The sequence below is a fragment of the Doryrhamphus excisus genome, chromosome 18 (assembly GCF_030265055.1).
Source record: "Doryrhamphus excisus isolate RoL2022-K1 chromosome 18, RoL_Dexc_1.0, whole genome shotgun sequence".
Lineage (NCBI taxonomy): Eukaryota > Metazoa > Chordata > Actinopteri > Syngnathiformes > Syngnathidae > Doryrhamphus > Doryrhamphus excisus.
This window is the reverse complement of record NC_080483.1, coordinates 17,254,381-17,269,575: the sequence shown is the minus strand read 5'-3', so window position 1 is coordinate 17,269,575 and position 15,195 is coordinate 17,254,381. Positions and strand designations below refer to the sequence as shown.

The following is a 15,195-nucleotide window of genomic DNA, read 5'->3' as shown; positions in this document are numbered from 1 at the left end:
TTCTTTTCTAACATTGCCATGCTCAACTCGGGTCCAGTCTAAACTCCAGTTGTGACGGTGTTTGTTGTTTGTGCACAACAGCGAAGCATTGTCGTATTCTGGAACACGTAGGCCGACTACCCACTTATTCCACAGCCATGCATTTCTACTGTGAATGTAGCCCATTGTCTTATTTTCATGTGGTACAGTATGCAGATGCTTCAAAATCTTGATAAAAGGCCTTCCTGAATAATTGCTTCCCCGATTTGCCGAGAGTAATGACTTTGTTCTGGTTCTGGTTGGCTTCAATAATTTTAATGGTTGTATTCCAATACATCTCAGATCATTTTTGTTTAGATTTAGTTATATTTCATTGTAATTCCTGTTTTTATTGTATTATGTTTGAAGTTGGAAATGTAATTTTTTTAGACCCCAGGAAGAATAGTCTTCACTGCAGTGAGGACTAATGGGGATCTGTAATAAACAATCTGTGTTAGGAATAGTCTGGATCGTCCTTTTTGTCCTTTAGTCCAAAATGCCCTGAAGTACCAGTGTGATTTCTCCTCCCAGTTGCCTCCCAATCACCTCAGAGAGATGGAAAGCACTTCCCAAAGCATTCTGTTGCACCATAAATATTTAAGCATCCACTGTACATACAACTACAAGTGTCTCTCCGGTAATCTTCCACATTAAATGATTACCCACTCTGCCAATGCTTGACAAAGTAAAGTTGTTCACCAGTTAAAGTGTAAAAAAATAGACATGCTGAGTTTTTCTCACGGGTTGCAATAGCAGCTTGAATGTACTCGCCGATTCCTTTCCACGATCAGATCAAGCGAGTTGCATTTAAAGAACGCATCGCAGGTTTCTCCAACAAGTGTAGGGCATTGGTGCTTTAACTAAAGTCAGCTGTTATCTCACCGCAACCCCTGGAGGATTAGCCGCCAATCCCTCTTAAATCTGCCTTCCTCGTATAAAAACCATGACCAAGCTCTTGCAGGGATGCCGTTGGTTGCGGGACAAACATTTACAATAATACCAACGGGCGCTGTCAGGGCCTCATCATCGCTATCGACTATCAGCGGCCTAACTCCACCAGCTAGCTTGCTACCCAAGGGTTCAAATGTCAGGCTGTCACAGCAATTTGCTTAATCCTGTTGCAGAAATCCCGCTGGGAGCTGGGATGATTTAAGGGTCTCTTTTGTTGTTATGGAATTTACTTTTTTCCCCTAGTTTTCGTTAAATACTGTATCATGTACAGATAAATATTTTCCTGTGTTGGAGAAGGTCTGTGCTTATTATCCTTAGTAGGGTTTCAGGGGTATGCTGGAGCCTATCCCAGCTGACATTGGGTAAGAGGCATCCATTTTTCACAAAAATGTCCCAATTATCGTAGTTATGGGGAAAAAAAAAGAATAAAGTCAGACAAAAATAGACATGAGCTGACCTCATAGCACTTTGCCAAAATATTCCACTTACAAATAATCCACATTTAATGGATTCCCAAAGTGGGACAGGCTTTCACTCAGATTGTAAATTACTGGAAAGGTAACCGCTTCCCCACAAATATGACTTTATTATATTTGCCTGTGTATCTTAGTGCTGGGCGATACGGACCAAAACTCATATCCCCATATATTTAGGTAGAATATCGATATTATGATATTTATCGCTACTTTTTTAGTATAGTATAGAAAATAGTGGCTAAATAAAATAGTATATTCTCTTTCTTAAATAAATATAGAAAAAGGGAAATATACTGTTGAATGTTCAGTGCAATTGTGCTGCATTTACGATAGTCTCTGCAGCCGGGTTAGCGTGTTAGCGCTTCCATCTCATGTTCCCCATGGCGACAGACGATAAACATGGTTGATACCGTCTTTGAAGACCTTTATAGCGTCTTTTTCATCGTTCACTCCCTCTATGCAGCCTCTCAAATCCATATTTCCGTAGGGATAACCGATCATTGGACGTAGCGAAGGGATGCTAACAGCTGCTAAGACATGCTCAATGACAACAATGGCGCAAGTTACAAGCGTAATATGATGACACTTGCTTAAGGCGTCGGTATGGCCCAAAACAATAAGGAAGTCATAAATAAAGCACTATTAAACAATAAAAACGCCACAGATGACACGGAGCTGTCGGAACTAGCTTGCACACGGGCGTTCATATCGATATATCTATATCGATATGCCTGTTTTTGGTATCACGCTTAACAGAAATATCGATATTTTTTAAAATATCGATATATCGCCCAGCTTCGCTCACCTCTGTGCCTTCATTTCTGTTCCAATTTGTGCAAATCATCAAAATGAATATGCTATAAACGTGCAGCAGATTCACAGCCGAAGCAACAAAATCCTGCTTTGTCTCCCGGAGAAAGAAAAGATTCCTTCTGACCATTCATTGGTCTCCTCCCCTCCTCTCCCGTCCGCCGCCACTCCCATTCGGCCTGACAGCAGTGCAGGCAATGAGGTCGGCGTTTGGCCTATTTTTAAAGCATGAGGAAACGCGGGACCTAGATTTGCTCTGTCACTTTAGAACATCAAGGACTGTCCTAAATCACATATAGGTGACTTTCCAAAAACATCTAGCGGGAAAGCACATAAAGTACTTGGCTGAGGGGATGTCAGGGAGTACTTCCTTCTTTCTGTACCTTGGATAAGGTCAAGTGGTTTGCTTTTAAATATGCATGGCACATCGGGAATGTGACCAACGAACGAGCCAGAACAAGGCAGACCATAATACTGCTAAGAAGGTCAAACGTTTTTTACAGCACATTTGTTGGCTGTTGGGGGGCTTTTGGCGACTGAGGCGTGTGGATGCTCTTACCGCTACTTTCAATGTCAACGAGTGGACCTACTGCCTCTCTGACCCACAACATTTACTCATCTAAATCCAACATTATAGCCGACACGGTTCATGAATTTAATGTGGCATGCTTCTAATGGAATAATCATTACAAATTGAAGCTTAAATGCATAGCGAACATGACAGAGGATGACTGATGCGTTTCATAAAGACACCTTATCAACACTCACCAACTATGCACCTAATGACTATCAAACCAAAAAACGACATGATAGGATAATGACACCCCCAGAATAAACACAGAACAGTAGATATCCAGGGGATGGAGGGATGGTACTGCGCCAGTGTGGGTGTTCCCACATATTATATTTCCATAAATTAGTAGTTATTGGTCAATGAGTGGACAATGAAGACACGCAAGTCAAACTGTGTCCTTAAAGCTTCCATGGTTCCAATGTTCTCCCCTTCCGAAAGTCAAGTGTCACCAGTAATACCTTTCCACCATACTTTCCACTGTATGATGGGGAGTACATGACTACAGTGGCAGTCGATACTTAGCCCCCCCCCCCAAGTCATTTTGTTTCTATATAAACAAATGTTCATTTTAATCTTCTGTGTAATGACATTATCTTATGTGGGCCACATGCTGCTTGGATGCTTATGCTTATGATCACATGATATGCCTTTAAGCCAGCATATACTATGAATGAAATCAGGCCATGGCCATTAAATAAAAATGTTATACAGCATGAGATTATGTATAATAATGGATATTGTTCCAATAAGGACTACATTTAATCAATGTTAAATGTTTGTGTGTGTCTTGATCTATGATCTATCAAGCCACTGAGGTTTAATATACGATGTGTTTCTACAAGGATATTGTCTGTGCGTTGGAAATATTGGAAAACCTAAGGTAACGCTAGGCAGTTCATAATGCCTGGAAGTGGGACTCATCCAGTTGTTGTTATTACTAAGAAAAACGTTCAGGAAAAAACCCAAAAATACAGAGCTGCCACCTTTTTTGGCATTTGGTAACTAGCTGTCGTTCGAGTGGAGAATGGAAAACAATTTATCGTAAAATCTAAATGAAAACATTGTGGGAACTTAAAAATATGAAATCCTCACCATAATATTACCAGGGACGACTAAAATGCTAACTATTCTGTTCAATTTGCATGTCACAAAACCCTAACCCTAACCCTAGCCCTAACCCCAACCCTAACCCTACGTACCTTAACCCTGTTTTTGGACATGTTTTTAAGCACCACACAGTTTCAAAAGTACTGATTTTCCCAACCCAACCCTGGTCTATTTAGTAATTTAATTAAGTCAGTGCTTAGTTTTTATCCTGTATTTATTTATACATTATTAGCCATGTCCGATATTGGCTTTTTTGCCGAAAACCAATAGGCCAATATTGTCCAACTCTAAGATTCCGATACCAATATGTGTAACATTACATTTGCCAGTTGTATACAGCATTAAAATAGTGTTTTTCATGATCGGGAAAAAAATCGAATACCGATATCAACTGTATTTGATACTGTATTTTTATGCTGACATTGGGCCGATAATTATCAGCACCAATACGTTTCGTCTGTTTTTTTTTACCCCATATTTATTTTTAATGTATGTATTTGTTTATCTTTATTAATCTTAACACTTTTTAATTATTATTTATCATAAACACACAAAGTAAACATATGATCAGTCATTTCTGAGACATGGACGGGGGGGTTGTATGTTGGCGTAACCCTAATTGTCACCGATCTTTTGTTGTCATTGGTATGCAGGATACTTCTCAGGGCTACCAATTTACACCACAGAGAATACTGTATTACTGTATCAGTCGATTCACTATCAGAGGAGAGAAAACCGTCCTGTTGTATCGACACAGAGAGGCCTCGTATCTCCCAGCGGCACACGTTACATGTGGAAATAGTCTGTGACAAAAACATGTTTGTCATTTCCTACATGCTGGGAATAAAAGCTATACACGCTAATGATTATGACGCCAGCTGTTCTCTCTCTGAACATGCACGCATATTGCACTTATTGCTCGGAAGCTGGAAAGAAATGTATTTAAATGTATTTCATTGATCACAGAGGGATATTTCAAGCATTTCACCAAAGGCTTCCATTGTTGGATATGTGTGTGTGTTCTTTAAATGTGTTTCGCAAGCCACTTATCCTTACTAGGGTCCTCACAAGGGTCCTCACTCGGGTCCTCACTAGCGTCCTCAGTAGGGTCACAGGACCAAAACAAACTAGGAGTTTAAGACTGAAGGAATTCCAAAGACAAAGTGTCAAAGGACGACTGTAGTTGCTTCATGCCTGCACATTACGATGTGGGAAGCGAGAACGATACACTAAAAGCTAATAGAGTCCATTCATCCCAGCACACTACGACTGTTATGTATGTGTGATTTGTGTAAAAGAAGAAGAGAGAAAGAAGATTCAAATTTAAAATAGAGGTGGGCCTCCTCTTGCCTAATTATTTCATTTTTCACCCTGGCGGGGGAATGGTGAGTCTCACTGGAGTTGTTAGTGCTAGTACTACTTTGCACAGAACCAATCTCAATCAGGTTTTTTTTCAGGAGCAACGACTTCTACAAAATGGGATTACAGTCGTCCCTCGCTACATTGAGATTCGAATATTGTTCCCTCACTCTTTCATGGTTTTAAAAAACATATACAAGATCAGCTGTTTTATGCTTGACTACGGGATATTATTAGTAAATACAAATTCAAGCTTATAATTGCCTAAATTAGTGCTAATCAAATGGGGCAGGCCCCCCCGGGGGTCGCGGTGAACTGTCATGGGGGTAATGTTAGTGCAGACCTGCCAACATGTATGACGTAATCGTACAGCATGCAATCCAACATTTGAATATGCCTGTACTTTGCATATTCTTGTTGTTCAGTCTGTACAGTACAAATACAAATATATACTACATAAATACATAGTATTATCAGTTTCTCAATACAGTAAACCTCGGATATATCGGACTCGGATATATCGGAAATTCGCTCACAACGGACAGTTAAAAAAGAACCGATTTTTCTGTAATGCATTTCCAATAAAAATTCATTGCATATATCGGATTTTTTATAACGGATTTCGCCTATTTCGGACAAAATCTCCAGTCCCGTTCCAATGCATTTCCATGAAATTTCCCTGGCATATATCGGATGGCCGCGTCGTGGTGCTCCGATTCGCCGAATCGTGACAGGCCTCTAGACGACGTCATTTGCAGCGTTTGCAGCGTTGCCTGCGCGTCCAGGTACATTGGAAACATAGTCAAGGAAGTGCCTTTTTATAACGGATAAAATCCCATTTACGCATATACCGGATATAAATCCGATATATGCGTAAAACTGACATTTTCCGGTATACGCATATAACGGATTTCGCTTATATCGGACAAAACCAGTGGGAACAATTAAATCCGATATATCTGAGGTTTACTGTAGTATTTCAAATCAAGGGGGCCCAAAAACATTCCTGTCCCCAAAAAATTCAAACCACTGGCCTAAAATATGCCTTTTCTAGCAAAAAAAATGTTCCAAACTAATCTAGTAATATAGTATAATATAATCTGAACCAGTGCTATCTTTTCATTCAGCAAATCCCATCAACCCTATCACTGAAAGCCAAATCTTGAAGTGGAAAAACTATGTACTTGGGCTTTGTAGCTGGAGTTTGCCTTCCTGATTGAAACGGACCTTATCTTAACCTCTGCACGGGCCTCTGCCTGGAACATAATGATTGAGCAACTGACATCTTGATCTCCCCTCATTGAGAAACATCTTCTCATCCGAGCCGTGGTCTCATCATTATGTAAAGCAATGGGCCTGCTGCATGCCACGGACAAGGGGGCTCGTTCCTGAAGCCATCGTTCATCGTGAAGAAGGGAAGGATTAAGATCAATGAGGAAAACGTTGAAGAGTGTTCTGCATCCTAATGCAGGCCACGGTGTGGAACAGCCTTGTTGTTAGGATGCAGCGGCGAGGCAAGCTGATGTAGATAGAAAGAGGGGGGGGTAAAGCTCAACTTGACAAAAACCGTGTGGCGAGTGCACAGAAATACCTCAAGGACACATATTTCCACCACAACTATCTTCACTTTTCAATCAATATGTGTTGTTATATCATCAGTATAACGTAGAACAGAATATTTTGTCTGTCAAAATCATTCCAAATCAACGCATAGCCAACAATAATCTGGCTTCTTAGTACAGTAAACCTCGGATATATCGGACTCGGATATATCGGAAATTCGCTCACAACGGACAGATAAAAAAGAACCGATTTTTCTGTAATGCATTTCCAATAAAAATTCATTGCATATATCGGATTTTTTTATAACGGATTTCGCCTATTTCGGACAAAATCTCCAGTCCCGTTCCAATGCATTTCCATGAAATTTCCCTGGCATATATCGGATGGCCGCATCGTGGCGCTCCGATTCGCCGAATCGTGACAGGCCGCTATACGACGTCATTTGCAGCGTTTGCAGCGTTGCCTGTTATTATATATATATAAAGTTATATATATACACGACACAGAGTTTGAATCCTCGCCAAGAGCTGAAGAGAATAAATCATTTTCTAAAACTACACACAGAATTATGACATGACTTCATTTGAATGATATTATTATCAAGGCCGCATTCATACTTTACTTCACATAATCCGCTGTACTGTATCTGTGATCCCATCGATCTTATTAGAATTTTCATGTTGTCCCGCATCCTTTTTTTTTTTTTTGGTAACTGCAAACCGCTGAACAGAACGGAGCAGCGTTATTGTCTGTTTCTTTCCCGGCATTGCCGCTGATACACAGCAGCCGCCTCGGAATGTTAATAAAAAGTAGTGTTATCAAATCAGTGAGCAAACACCCTTCACCTGAAGCTAGACGCACCAGTCGAGAATACCAAGGAGCTGTGATCTAGGTCTATAAAAAGCTCAGAGAACGCACCATGGAAAAAAGGCTCTATGAAAATTTGGTTTCTCCGACAGACACGACGCTCCAACGCGAGGGATGACGACATCTCCGGCGAGGAGGTTTAAATATAGATGTCTGTTTGTGTTGCTATACAGTGTGTTCATGCTGCAGATATTTAATACGGGACTACCCCGTACTTTGTCCACGCCCCTGTGGAATGGAGCTTCCTTCTAACCTCATCAGGCCACAGATAGAAATAAAAGATTAGGGCTGCATTCCTGCTATTGGCTATACGATCAGGAAAAAGTAACCATACAGCATATTTGACTTCTTTTTCAAGGCAACATATACAGTATCACTTGTGAAACACAGAGGATGAGACACCTTCTTTAAAGGGACCTATTATGCTCTGCCCTTTATATTGAGTTGTGAACTCCTATAGAGCAGCTCCACACAATAAACAGCACAAAAAGCCTTCTAGTTCTTCCAGAATCTGTACCTATTCAGCTGTATTTCTTCGGATTTCATGGCTCCCGCGAAAACAGTCTGTTTTAATGTATTCTATCCATGGCCCGCCTCCAGGCACGCCCACTCTGCTGTGGTTGGTCACACTGCAGAGTGCATATCTCTTAATGGTAAGTAGCTTTAGTATTTTAGCGTTAGGTTTTCTACAGCATCGGTAACATGTAATGTGTTTTGCGGGACTACCAGTGTGTAAGAAAGTCAATCACTAATTGTGGAGGGCAACGCTATTAGCAAGCCTGCTTCCACTATGCTATAATGCTACACAGACGCTACACAGATGCTACAAGCGCTTTTGCTCCATGACTTACACAAAATAAACACAGTTAGGACGCTGATACCTACTGCTTGCCCTTCTGACTCAGCTAGTCCAGCTGCATAGTGGCCCATGTTCATTAAACAGTCCAGTGTGAAATGTAATGTTGGGAATGTGGTAGGGAATCAGGAACCTCATCCACTTGTGCCTGATGCTGGCGTCTTTAGGAATTGGAAACAAATATGGCGTTCCCTTTTGAGGCATTGTTAGCAAGTAAACAGCGGGGCAGTGCTTAGGGGAGGGAAAAGAGTTTATATATAAGGAAGTCTCCCCCTCTGTGACATCACAAAGGAACAGTTTTTCCACGCCTTTTGAAACCGAGCATTTTGCGCCCTTTTAGGGCTCACTTCCAAATGCACAAACTTAATTATCTGAAAGTTTGGCATTGTTTAACATAAGAATACAACATTCTAACTACACTTATATGTACATTGTCTCATGAAGCTTTTCACGCAGGACTTCCAGGTCGCACTAGAAGCGCTCCAAGTGAGTTGGTGTCTTCCATGAGTGAGAAAAGCTGGTCATCAAGTTCCACAATTCAATTATTTTTCAGGTGATTTGCTTAGTCTTCCATGCCTTACGTTAGTTGACATTTGACTGACTGTTGCTGCACCAGGAGCCTAAAAAAACCACCATACTTTTCAAGAAAAATCAGCCCATACTGATGGGTGGCTGATCTACTGGAGCATCCCAACTGTTCATTACTCCATTCTTAGACTATCCCGGACAAGGAAAGGCTCCCAAAGTAGGAAATGAGCCACAAAGTCAGTGCCAAAGAAGCATTTATGACCTATTTTTATGACCTGTACATGCATGCGGTATGAGAGGTGCAGCTAGACATGGCTGTGGGCCTCGGTGCATCTTTGTGTGCATGCAAGAAAGACGAGCAGTTGAGGGCAGAGTGCTGCTTGGAGTGACGAGATGTGATGAGACACAGTCTGAGTGAGTGCATAGTGGCAGGACCGAGAGGAGAGAGAGAGAGAGAGAGAAGGAGAGAGAGAGAGAGAGAGTGTGAAATGGATGAGCGAGTGAGAACAAGAGAGGCAAGATGGACTTAAATGGCTATGAGTAAGCATAACCTATTATTTTTTTTCCCTTCCTTTTTTTGGTAAGCAAATTGAGGCCACTAACACAGCCTGCTTTTTCAGGTCACTCCAAAAGCTGCGCTAGAATGGAAGCAAGACCTAAATTCACATTTACTTCGATGGAATGACAGATACTCCACTGTTGAAGATGACGACACCTTATTTTCCTTCTACGTGTCCGACAACCGCTGTAATTAAATTGATTTAGTGTATTATTTATGGCCCGAAGTTGCGGTCTGACAGTTTGTAATCTGAAAATACCCTCTCCCTCTTCTCTTGGGCTAAATATCGGGACGCTCCAGTTGGCACAAGGCAGCCATTTTTTATTTGTAACACATGCAACATCGCATGTTTTACTGAATTATTCACCTATCACTGGGCATAATGTTGACACGGGCGATACAACAGATGTCACTCCTGATTGTCATCATCGGTACGCCAATCTAGGTGACGAGTCCAGCTGGTCCCACGGCTATTTAGAGAGGCGTCAATCAATACAAAGCATTCTTCTTCCTCTCCTTGATGACCACAACAATTCTCTTTTACACTGGGGCTTCTTTTCAGATACATACTGTACAGTACTCTACTGTACAGTAGACGTCAGAAGAACTGTAAAACTCTAAAAGTACTTCAAAAAGAACTTGGGGGTTCTGATGTCAGCAGAACCTTCAGAATCCGAAGCATCTTTATGAATGAAGTGCTGTACTGGGACTAGGATAACTAGGATAAGAAGACATAAGAAATCATTCCACCTCCACTGTAAACTGTAATTATATTTAAAAATTAATCAACTTCTAATATAGAAGAATAATAATCTAATAGCTTGGGGTTTTTTTGATGATTGCAAACAACTGTAAGTTCATAAGGAACGCAAATAAATATAATTTATAATGAAGAATGGATCATTTTTAGTGCAATATTGTGTGATGATTAGATATCATACTATATACATACTGTGTACTACGAGACTAATCCCCATATAATTAAAAATGCACATCTGCCTGTATCATTAAAACATATTTTGATGTTGTTATTATTATTATTTTCTTTCTTATATTGTTGCAGGGTGCAAACCAACCCCAATATTAGGTATTCATCAAAGTAGCAATATGTTAGCTAGCAATATTTTGTAGTTTTACTAAACCACAGTACATCATAGTGTGGATATTTTTGCTTACATGACGAAAGAGTCTAAATATTAAAATATTATCACAATGTTGTCATTCAATACGTTATTATCTTTCTTATTCCTCAGTGACAGGCACTTGAACGTACCGTTTTCCCCTGGGATTATTTGCACTTGAACGTAACAACAGTTTTACCTCGGCTTTAAGGGTCCTCAGGTCCAAGCAGTTTTTATCCTCGTACCGCAAATAAGTTCCCCGGAGGTCGAGTCCAAGACCCGCTGGCACGGCGATGAACGGCGACCGCTTTTAGGGACAAAACCGGCATTTGTCCTCCGCTCGTCCGCTGAGTTTGCGAGAGGGAAGATTCGAGAGCGACGCTCCGCAAAGGTACCCGTCCTCCATGGGCGACCTCAACGGAGACGGAGAGGTAAATGTGTCTCCTTTCGGAAGGAGAGAGGGGACGAGAGGAGAAGATAGGAGAGGAACGCTGCCTCCGTCTGCCTCCGTGGATGCTGCTGCTGCCTAATAAGTAACTATACAGAGGGAGAGAGAGCGGATAGAGAGACCTTTAACCAAAATTGTATTTGGTGCCATTTCCGGTTCAAGCCTAAATCATGCTATGCTGATTCATTTCCTGTTTTTCTTTCTAATGAAATAAAAATAGTGTTTGGTTATTCATATGAGCTAAATAAGCGATCTCAATTCATACTACCTCTGCGTTATTGATGATTTAAAGCTGTATCACAAACAAACCTTCTACTTCAGGAATGCTAGGTGGCTAACGTTCATTAGCTCACAGCAGAAACGTCCCATTGATTACTGTCACTTCCGGTGTGTAAACTGCACAGGTTTTTAAGCCACACCCACTAAATCTACAGAGATAAACAGATTCGAACATCAATAAGTATGCATGTCCAAATCATAAAATGACATATTGTGGCGTGCACGAGTCCGAGAGGACCAGGTAGCGCTTTATTTGACAGGAACCAATCATGAGCCATGAATAACCTCACAATCGCAGGACGTCATGACTCCATGTCTGAATCATGGTGTCATCTTACAAAGAACGCTAAAATCGTCACACGGGAACTTAACACTCAATAGGTAGCTAAGAAATATACAATACAAATATACAATACCAGTTTAAAATGATTAACTAGTATTTTAACTTGAGCTGCAACTATTAATCATTGAATTACCTAATTAATCGACAATTTTGATTAATTTCCTTAGTACTTATGTACTAAAATGTGTACATTTATGCCCAACACATTCCTAGAGGTAGAAGAGTAAAACTACAACTAGCTTGCTACGTCATCTTGCTACATGCTTCACAACTTGACCATCCAACAAGGCAACGCCTTGTGCACATTTGCGCATGTCAATATATCGAAACCAGTAAAATTAGCAACTTTGTTTTTATTTATCATGCGATTAATGGATTAATGGGCATGCCTGGTTGACAGGATTCGGCATAAACTACACAACTCGTGACATATTTTGTGCAAATTTAGATAAAAATGTATTAAAATGTGTATTTTGTTTGTTGTATGTTTTACTTTAGGTGTCATATTACGATGTACAGTGCATACCTGTTTGTAAAGACCACTTCATGTACCTCCGTAGTCATATGGAATATGTGTATATATTATCCATTTCACTTCATAAGTCTGGAAATATTATTTCTTTATGTTAAACATCTTCCATTGGTTGTCAGGAGATACTGTACATAAATAACCTGAATAGTCACTTGTTGCACGTAACATTTTTGTTTGGTGGTTTGCTGTGAGATTTCTCTCAGTTACATTACACTCGAATCTTTTTTCGTAGAAAAAAAGTGGAGTTTGTGTAAGAGAGCGTTGACAAAGACGACACCCATCTGTTGTTGTCAGGCTGCTTTCTCTCACTGCAACTCTCGTCCTCGTCTGCTTTAACATCTTCATGACACGCCGACAACACTCTGAAACTGAGAATCCTACCCAGGCTCATGGGCAGCCTAACTAGGGCAGCCGCCGCCCTACCTTTTCATTTTATCATGCCAGGGGCATCTCAGTTCACCATGGGACACACTAAAGATGAGCTCCGATGGGTGTCAATGTGCCCCCCATCGTTGCCCCTAACTAGGCTGCAAATAGACAGCAAATACAATATAGTAAGTATACTGCAGTACCAACTGAATGTAGACAAGTGAATACAACCAAACGACTTTTTTTTTTTTTACAATAACTATGGGACCTGGTGTTGCCATCAGAGAATTGATGAAAAGCGGTCCACTAAGCTAAAGTTAATTTCCATTTAAGGACCGAAATAATACTAATTGTTTTAAGTCAAAATAGCAACAAAATGCTGATTAATATTTTTCTTGAACATATCCATATTTGGTAAGGTGGGAAAGGTGTGAGCTGGCAGCGAGTTCCATAGACGGCATGCCCTTGGTACGTAAGAGGATTGGTGAAGATGTGTGCGAGACCTGGGGATAGTTACACAGTATGGATGTGCAGTAGAGGAGGATCTTGTTGACCTCAAACTAGCAAACACCGGGGGGATGATCGAACCAATTTCCAACGATGGCTTGAAGAAGAAATGTCTGTAAAATGTGCAGAGAGTAGCAACATCTCTTCTAAGCTCCAAGGGGTAAATACCAGCATTGATTGGGTCTTCAATGTTCAGAAGACGCAAGGCCTTCCGCTGAAGTCTGCATAGAATACTGAGAGCAGTATTGCCAGCTCCACTCCAACTGGGTGATGCATACTCCATGAGGGGTCGTATGTAGGCACTTCAGGTGCTTTTGTGTTTTCTAGGCCTGTTTCCTCCTGTCACGTTTGGTCTCGCTCATCCCTGCGAGGCGAAGGCCAGGGACAAATCACAAGCTTGTCTGAATGTCGCCATTTGCCATTGACTCGGGCAACTTTAACGGTATGTTCCAAAGCCGTCACTCTCCCGTCTAAATCAAATACCCGGCCAGCATTTTGGTGTTAAACGGCTCGTGACGACTCCTTATGGACTCAGTAGCTTCAGGTGAGAGGCAAGGACACTTAACGCAGCGGAACACTTCATATTTCTTCTCCTGCTGTCTGCGCTATCTTGATCAATCTCGATAGAGACGTACGTAGCTGGCCTGATGGAAATGTCTGGAAGCATCTTGTATTCACATCATGTATGCTGCGGCATGAACCTCGCAGATAAGCACAGCTCGTTCTGCGTTTGAATCAAAGCCGCTCTCGACCGCTTTTGGACCCTCTTCAGGCAATATCTGTGCTGTGTGACAGGGGGGATATGATGGATGATTGACTGCTTAATTAACAGGGAAGGTGGGTGTGTGTATTAGAACGGGCGTAGTGTAAACAGAACACACACCACTCTAATACCAAGTGATGAAATAATTTAATTAGTTTACCTAACACGTAAACGACATTATTTGCTTGCAGATTCTGATGTCCAACACAATAGAAAAACAATTCCGAGAATAGAACACATTATTATGGGTGTACCTTACAGTGCTATACAGTCTCACGGAATGAAAAAATGATAGTCTTTGACGTCTTGCCTATCAATAAGACAATGCTTTTGGACACATAGCTGCGTAGCTATTCTTGATTTATTCGGGGTATGTCATTCAGCCAACGCATAGCCTTAAAACACCTACGGTGCTAACAGCTTCCCGGTAGTAAAAGTCCACAGAAAGATTTTACAAGATCAAGTCGCCCGTTTCTCTCTGTTAAACGTTACAACGGGAACAGCCCGTCCGCCTGCGTCTGCTGCAAAGTGTTTTTCTCTCCAAGTAATTGGATTTCAAACGTGGTGCTTCCCTCAAAGTGGTAGGGACACGGTCAAGCAATCAACACAGGCTACCGCAGATAAACTGAGCTGAGGGAATTGAACCATGGTTTCTTTGTTTTAGGACCAATCAAGCTGGGATGGTTCAGTATTCAGAAAGGTTTGATTTTTTTTTTTTTTTTAAACAAAACCACAGGGCTTGATTGAGTGCTCTTGGTTTAGCGTATTGTCACAGGAATTTCACCTATACAGTAAACCTCGGATATATCGGATTCAATTGTTCCCACTGGTTTTGTCCGATATAAGCGAAATCCGTTATATGCGTATACCGGAAAATGTCCGTTTTACGCATATATGGGATTTATATCCGGTATATGCGTAAATGGGATTTTATCCGTTATAAAAAGGCACTTCCTTGACTATGTTTCCAATGTACCTGGACGCGCAGGCAACGCTGCAAACGCTGCAAATGACGTCGTATAGCGGCCTGTCACGATTCGGCCAATCGGAGCGCCACGATGCGGCCATCCGATATATGCCAGGGAAATTTCATGGAAATGCATTGGAACGGGACTGGAGATTTTGTACGAAATAGGCGAAATCCGTTATAAAAAATCCGATATAT

The 15,195-nt window shown here is 41.2% G+C and overlaps 1 protein-coding gene across 4 annotated transcripts in view; it reads right to left on the bottom strand.

Moving 5' to 3' along the window:
• The window catches only part of dlgap4b (discs, large (Drosophila) homolog-associated protein 4b), an 82,357-nt gene extending 70,742 nt beyond the window's left edge, over positions 1 to 11,615 (bottom strand). For 2 of the 4 annotated variants that reach the window (XM_058054326.1, XM_058054324.1), the window contains exons 1-2: positions 11,547 to 11,607; positions 10,989 to 11,326 (exon numbers count right to left, since the gene is read on the bottom strand). The gene's annotated coding sequence lies outside the window, so the exon portion shown is untranslated. Of the gene's footprint in view, positions 1 to 10,988; positions 11,331 to 11,546 lie in introns of those variants that run through there. The other 2 variants (XM_058054330.1, XM_058054325.1) reach the window with 2 other exon arrangements.
• Between the last annotated feature and the right edge of the window lie 3,580 nt (positions 11,616 to 15,195).